General features: G+C 51.6%; 1 long non-coding RNA gene across 2 annotated transcripts in view; it reads left to right on the forward strand.

Moving 5' to 3' along the window:
- The window catches only part of LOC135323192 (uncharacterized), a 30,820-nt gene that overhangs the window by 543 nt on the left and 23,646 nt on the right, over positions 1-6,631 (forward strand). For both annotated transcript variants that reach the window (XR_010384442.1, XR_010384441.1), the window contains exon 2: positions 353-4,070. This is a non-coding gene — a long non-coding RNA (uncharacterized LOC135323192). The remainder of the gene's footprint in view (positions 1-352; positions 4,071-6,631) is intronic.

Here is a 6,631-nt window from a genome sequence, read left to right on the forward strand (position 1 = left end):
TCAGAGGCTGCTCTAGCTCCTAGTTTAGGGCAGCATCTTGGCTGAAACCACAGAAAGCAAAGGACCAGAAATCTAGCCCTCAGTGTGTGCTCTGCTTCGTGAAGTGTTTGACTTGGGACAGATCACTTGTCTCCCCAGGGCCTCAGTTCCCTTGTGACTCAGGAATGGTTTGTTTCAGGTCAGTAGTCTTCAGCTTTTATTTTGAAACAGCACTGGGACAGGACCCTTTCTTCCAACTACATTTTTTATTTTAATTTTTGGGAAAGCGTAGTTGATTTACGATGTTAGTTTCGGGTGTTCAGCAAAGTAATTCAGCTATACGTACACATGCATGTATTTTTTTTCTTTTCAGATTCTTTTCCATTACCAATTCCATTTCACCCAAAGGACCTACAGCTAAAGCTGACGACGTTGGAGGTGAGTGGGGGTGGGGTGCAGCTTGAGCCGCCTCGGAGGCTCCGGATCAGACGTTCAATAAAGCACCCGGGGCGCCTACCGCATTCAGAGAGCCAGCACGCCCTGAAGAGCTCCCAGCCAGTGGCCCCCAGCAACGGCGTTGTCCAACCCAAGCTTGTGCGCCCAGCGCACAGTGTGGCCAAACGAACCAAAACATCGCGATGTTTGGAATAGAGAAAGGTTTATTGACAGAGACGCCGCCGACAGAGACGATGGAAGCGGAGGCATAGGTTTGTCTCACAGCCATTTTACCGGCTCGCCTGGGCGTAAGATTTCTAAAGGCAAAAGGGGTAAAGGGGTCGAGGTCCTGGGGTGCGTGATCAGCTCGTGTACAGTACTCTGATTGGTGCGCGGTGACGTGACAGGTTGATTATTTTGAGAGTCAACATCGTGGACCTTCTGGTTCCAATCAGCCTGAGGTCTCCGTGTTTGTGGTCAGCACTAGTCCTCTTTTCTGCAGAACAACTCAAAGATAAGCATCAGATTGTTATGTATATCCCTTGACGGGGAACAGGACTCAGGACTCTGTTTTACAGCTGAACTATAGTTTCTTGATTGCTTTTCCTTTGTTTTTGCATTTCCTCACTGTCCTAATTAGTTAACTGCTTGAATCTGCTCTTTGGAACTTAGGGAAGGCCTAGGAGACTACAGCCTTTTTCTGCAAACAAAAAATGGGAAAGGGGGTGGCGTGGAGGGGATTTTGAACCCAGGAGGGTCGCGCAGAGTCCTGCTCCATTTTAACAGGAGAGCACCCTTACTAGATCTACTGGAAATCGCGACGGCAGTAGGGTGGGACTTTCCAAAGTCATTTTGCTACACTCAGTACATCTGGGCAGGGAGGAAAGCCAAGCCAACTAGAGAGAAGGCCGGTCAACTTCCCTCCCTCCCTGTAGAGACCATTGGAGCAGCCTGTGGCTTGGCATCTATACGGAGCCAGCCCAGGGGGCTGTGGCCTTTCATTGCGCCAGCAGGAGACAGTTACTGCTGCCACTCCTTGTTTGCAGAGCTCCCCGCAGCTTGGAGTGGCAAATAAACATCCTCTCACTTTGGGAGACATGGGAAAGGGAGAGGGGCAGAGTTTATCACTCAAACATCGAATGTTTAATGAGTACCTACTATGTGGCAGACAGGCTAGTCCTACACTTGGAATCAGGAGGAAAATCAGAGGGCAATTAGCCGTTGAGTAGACATTTACTGTTTGCCAGTGTGTGTGGCAAGCTATGTGTGTTTTGTTCCTTATTTTATGCTCACCACCGCTCTATGAGAGATGCATTTATCATCTCTTTTTATCAATGAGGAAACAGATTCAGTGAGATTAAATCTCTTGCCCAAAGTATCACACAGATGGAGCATTTCTGAGCTGGAGCCAACTCCAGGTTAAAGTGGCTGATTCTACACTCCCTCACTTCCCCCTGAACTGAGGTCTGTGATCCATCACTTGGCAACGGCAGGACTGTTGATCAATCATCCTGAGATCTGACAAGGAATAAGGATCATCCAAACAGTGTTTGATAATCACTGAATGAGAAAGTGAACGTGAACCCCTTTTACAACTGATAACTTATGCGAAGTACCATTGTTACATAAGGAGAGGAAGTAGGTGTACTGAAAGCGGCCTCTTCCCCCTCTTCCTAGAAGATGAAAAACTTGGGAGCAAAATAGCCATGAGGGTGACTTCTGAGGGAGACATGTCCTAGGTTTGTTCTCTTCATTTCTGGGGCCCCAGGGATCAATCTCAGGAGCTGGACAGAGGGAGGAAAGGGGTGTAGAAGGGGAGGTGGGACCAGGGAGGGAGAAAGAAAGGACTCGGGCAGGTCAAGGCCACTAGCTCCAAACTGGACTTTAGAGTGTCTGATAGTATCTTATCAGGGATTTAACAGGGATGTGATAGTTGCAGAGGCAGAATGAGAAAGACAAGAATTGAGTGAACTGGTTTGGGGAAGGCAGCCAACAGCCACAGAAACTGTGAAAATCCCATGCTCCCCACTGGCCCCCTGCCAGACCGGCCACCTCACTATGCTGGACCCACTGAGGACAATGTCTCCTCCCTTCAGCTGGGGCCTTTTCCTTCCTGGCCCTTCCTGGGAAAGGAGGGAGAACAATTGAGCCTGACAGTTTATACCCAGGTGTCTGCGCCCATAAGCCTTCTAAACCGGATACCACATGTCCATCCGGCCACCGTAGCGCAGCCATCACGCAGCAAGCAGTCACCTTGGCTGCTTTCCATCCAGTTCTGACCGTGCTGAGCCCCAAAGAGGCAGCCTGTTGTCTTTTTCCCCAGGGTTTATGAGCCCAGCTTTGGTTTTCTCATCTGTCCCCTTTGATGGCAATAGAATGTTAGGCCTCAATCCAAAACTGGTATATGTCAAAAGAGAGAGAGACAGAGAAGGAAGGAAGAGATGGGGGGGAGAATGTATGCCTAATTTGGACTCTAGGGATGCAACCAGTATAAATTTGGAGGGAAAGGTAAACTCCCTAACCGACTGGAAGAGAAACACTGAAGCCGAGGGCCTGCTGCATTGCCCATGGGACGCCCTTCTGGGAGTGGGGGGCGTGGCCGCTGCCGCGGGAGAAGGCTCAGACGAAACATTCGACTGTCATCCTGTCTACATTGGTAGCTGGTCGAGGAATCCGTTTCCTCATCTAGAGCACGGGCCAGCCTCACGCAGCTCCCAGAACCTGATCTGTCATCACACTCCACGCGGCAGCGGCTGGGAATTTCACCAGCTTCTGGCCTGACCAAAGCAGCCTTGGACGCAGTGAAAGGTCACGCTCTGTGATGCCACAGGATTCACTGGGTCTTACTCTCACCCCTGCGAAACCCCACTCTCCGTCTCCACATTGATGCCAGCCTCCAGGGGTCTAAGTGTGTCTTAAACAAGTCCTTTCAGCTGTGATGTGGTTTTCCACTGGGCAGGACCACCCGATCTTTTAGGTACCCCTCATCCAACACCACCACGCCTCGCCTCACAGACTGAGCACCAGGACTGGGGCCACCACTGGTCCCTTCTACTCCACTAGAGTGTTCCCGCAGCAGAACTGCTTTCCCCGACACGTTTGTGTTTTGGTGAAATTGGTCTTCTGGTTTTCATGTGTGAATCCCAGAGGCTGACCAACAGATGTCACACCCAACTCCACGCCCCTCCACGCCTATAGCTCCGAGGCTTCACTTGGACCCAGCATGTCACACCCAACTCCTCTCCCTTAAGAGGGGTGCCTCCCAGGAGGCCACTCAGGCTGTGTACCCAGGTGAGTCAGTCCTCACGCCCTCCACCCTATGACTGCACGCCCACCCACAGCTCAAGCTAGAGCCCACATTGTAAGCCCACCCCATGTGACCTGCAGCCTCGTGGAGCCTGGCCAGGCCTGCAGGGTGGAGGGGCAACATCACTCAGAGCCCAAAGATTGGGAAGCAGATACCCTGGGGAGGACGCGTGATGCCAGAGAACAGCGGAAGCCAAGGATCAGGCACCTCGTGCACCCAGTCCCCACCTGTGGAAACAGCTGTTCAAACTATAACCAAACCAGGCTGATTGTGTCAGTCACTGAAGGAAAGTCTGCATAAATAGAGCTCAGAAACCAAGCTTATCTCTCAGGATTGCCCAATGGGCTAGGTAAATATTTAGTCCCAGCCCTGGAATGGTGCCTGCTAATTCTGTGTTTGTTAATCATTTTTCCCTTTATTCACTCACCCTGCCAACATTTGCTGCCTGTCTCCCACTGTCTGGCCAACCTCGGCTCGGCACTTCCATCCTCTGATGGCTAAGACAGGGTCCTCCAGTCTTCCCTTTGGGGGTCTTGGTGTGGGAGCAGGACGGGAGCAGAGATCGGGAAAGTCTTCACAGAGGAGTCACTTTTAAGCTGGGTATTGGCTGCTGTGTAGACCTCATGAGAAGAGCCACAAGCAGGGGAGAGGCAGGGAGCACATCCCAGCTCTAGGGGACAGCACACGTCCCCACCATCCATAGCTGGCTTGCTGGCTTCTACGTCCAAGCTTTCCTCTGAAGCTGTTTGGGGCCCGCAGCACAGCTCAAGCAAGGACTGCTAGGTTTGTCGACCTGGTGGCCACTCACTGGCTGGGGAGGGGCAAGCTTCTTTACCTCTCTGTCTCAGTTTCCTTCCAAAAAGTGATGGGAAGAGGGTGGGCTTGAGCATGAAATCATCTGGATCCAAATCCTCCTACTACTCTACCATTTGCTAGCCCTGGGTCCCATGTATTTCATGTCATCTGAAAACGGAGAAAACAAAAATGCCCATCTCAGAAGCTTGTTCTAAGGACTGAGATAGAGAGCATGTCAGATAGCTTCACGTGGGTGCGTCTCAGCTGCTGTTATTACGCTGTTACTTGTGTAAGTCAGGACCAGCAATGCCAGTGCCGGCCCCAGGGAGCTTCCAAACCCGTATGGATTGAGAGTCTGCTCCATGCTCTGTGCTTTCTGGACGCTTGATGTCCCTGGGGTTGGCTTCCGGGAAGCCGATGGAGTTTAGTGTGCAGGCCGTTTACTAAGGAGTCCCTCTAGGACCAACACCTGTGGCAGGGAGGGGACGGAAGCAGGATTGCAAAGAGGGAGAAGTGGACAGCCTCACGGGCCCAGTGGTAACCTCCACTGGCCCCACTGTTTCAAGTTCTACACCTGGAGTGGCTCTTTGGAGTCACCCTAAATTGGGGCCCCCCCCTTTATCCTCCCCATTGATCCATCAGTCATTAGCTGGGGGCCTACAGAAACGAGTGTGACCTTGAATGAAGAGGCTTCTTCTCCCTGGAGACATCAACAACTGAAGATGTCTGCACTCAGCACCCAGTGCTGGGACACGGTGTCCCTTGAAGGGGGCTCTGAACTGTGCATCACAGTGTCCACCACTGGCAGGAAACAGATGAAAAAACCCTGTCCTGAAGCAGCTGCTCCACTGGGAGTTTATGTTCTAAAGGTTGCTCTCAGGATTAAATGAGATCATAGATATAAAGGGCCTTGTTTAACAGGGTAGGTATGCAAATAGTGCTAGCTAAAGGGAGTTAAAGAGATCAGAGATTACCAGGTCAAAGGAGTTAGAGGAAGAGCATCTAATTTGCACAGAGGGGACTCAGCTGTCTGCTGGTGTCTGGATCCTCTGTCTGCACCCCAGGCTGTGACGTGGTCAGGCGTTCCTGTCCTGACAGGGTCCTGCACCTCTTGAGTCTTTCCTCACTTTGTAAATAAAACCCTGGCATCAGGCCCCTTCAGACCCCACCCAGGACGGCAGCCAGGCGCTGCCTGAGGGCTCCCTTCCGCTCGAGGTGCCTGGGATGATGGGTGGGAGCCGGACTGCAGGAAGGGAGCCCTGGCACGTCCAGCTCAGCTAGGGGGGGCGCGGGGGGTGGGGGGGGTAGGCGGAGACCAAAAAGAAAGATAAAGAGATTTCCTTGGCACCGGCCTCTCCCAATTCGTTGGAAAACAGTGGGGAGGAAATCCACTGGCAGAAGGGCCTGCTCCAACGCCGCCTTGGAAGCGGCCTGGCTGCCCTCCGCACGCGGAGCCCCATAGACCGGAATCACCTATTCCGCGAGGGAAAACCCATTGACCTGTTTGCCAGCAGTTCCTGGAAGTTGTGGCTGGCTGGAGGGAGAGGGAGGGTGGCAGGGAGGAGGAAGGGGTGGTGGTCTCCCCTGGGGTAGGTGGGGTGGGGGTAGGGCCATCAGACCTAGGAAATCCAAATACATGGCACCCAGCACAATGGAATTTTCAGATTGTCAATGAAAAGTTAATCAGTGGATCTAAGAAAGAAATGGAAAATTTTATTCGAGCCAAATTTGAGGATTATAACCTGGGAAGAGCATCTCAGAAAGCTCTTCTGAGAACTGTTCTGCTGGTTAGAAATCAAGGCACAGTTTTATTTTTTTTGAGACCAAGGGTTTTACATCCAATGGCAGTTTACATAATCCCGATCTAAGCATCATCCTTCTGGGTCATGTTACCCCTTACAAGATCAAGAAGAAAGGCTATCTTTTAAGGAGCTGCCTTGCTGATGCTAGAATATTGCTCTTTATGGCTGAGCAGGTGTTCCTGCTGATGGGGGAGTTCTGGTCCACGCACAATGCAGATACATAAGGCACAGTGCGGGGAGAGGAGGCCAAAGGGCAGAGAATGTTTTATGTCTAAATTTTTTCTTGTCTTGCCATCAAATATGAATTTTATTC

This window comes from Camelus dromedarius, chromosome 16 (assembly GCF_036321535.1).
Source record: "Camelus dromedarius isolate mCamDro1 chromosome 16, mCamDro1.pat, whole genome shotgun sequence".
Lineage (NCBI taxonomy): Eukaryota > Metazoa > Chordata > Mammalia > Artiodactyla > Camelidae > Camelus > Camelus dromedarius.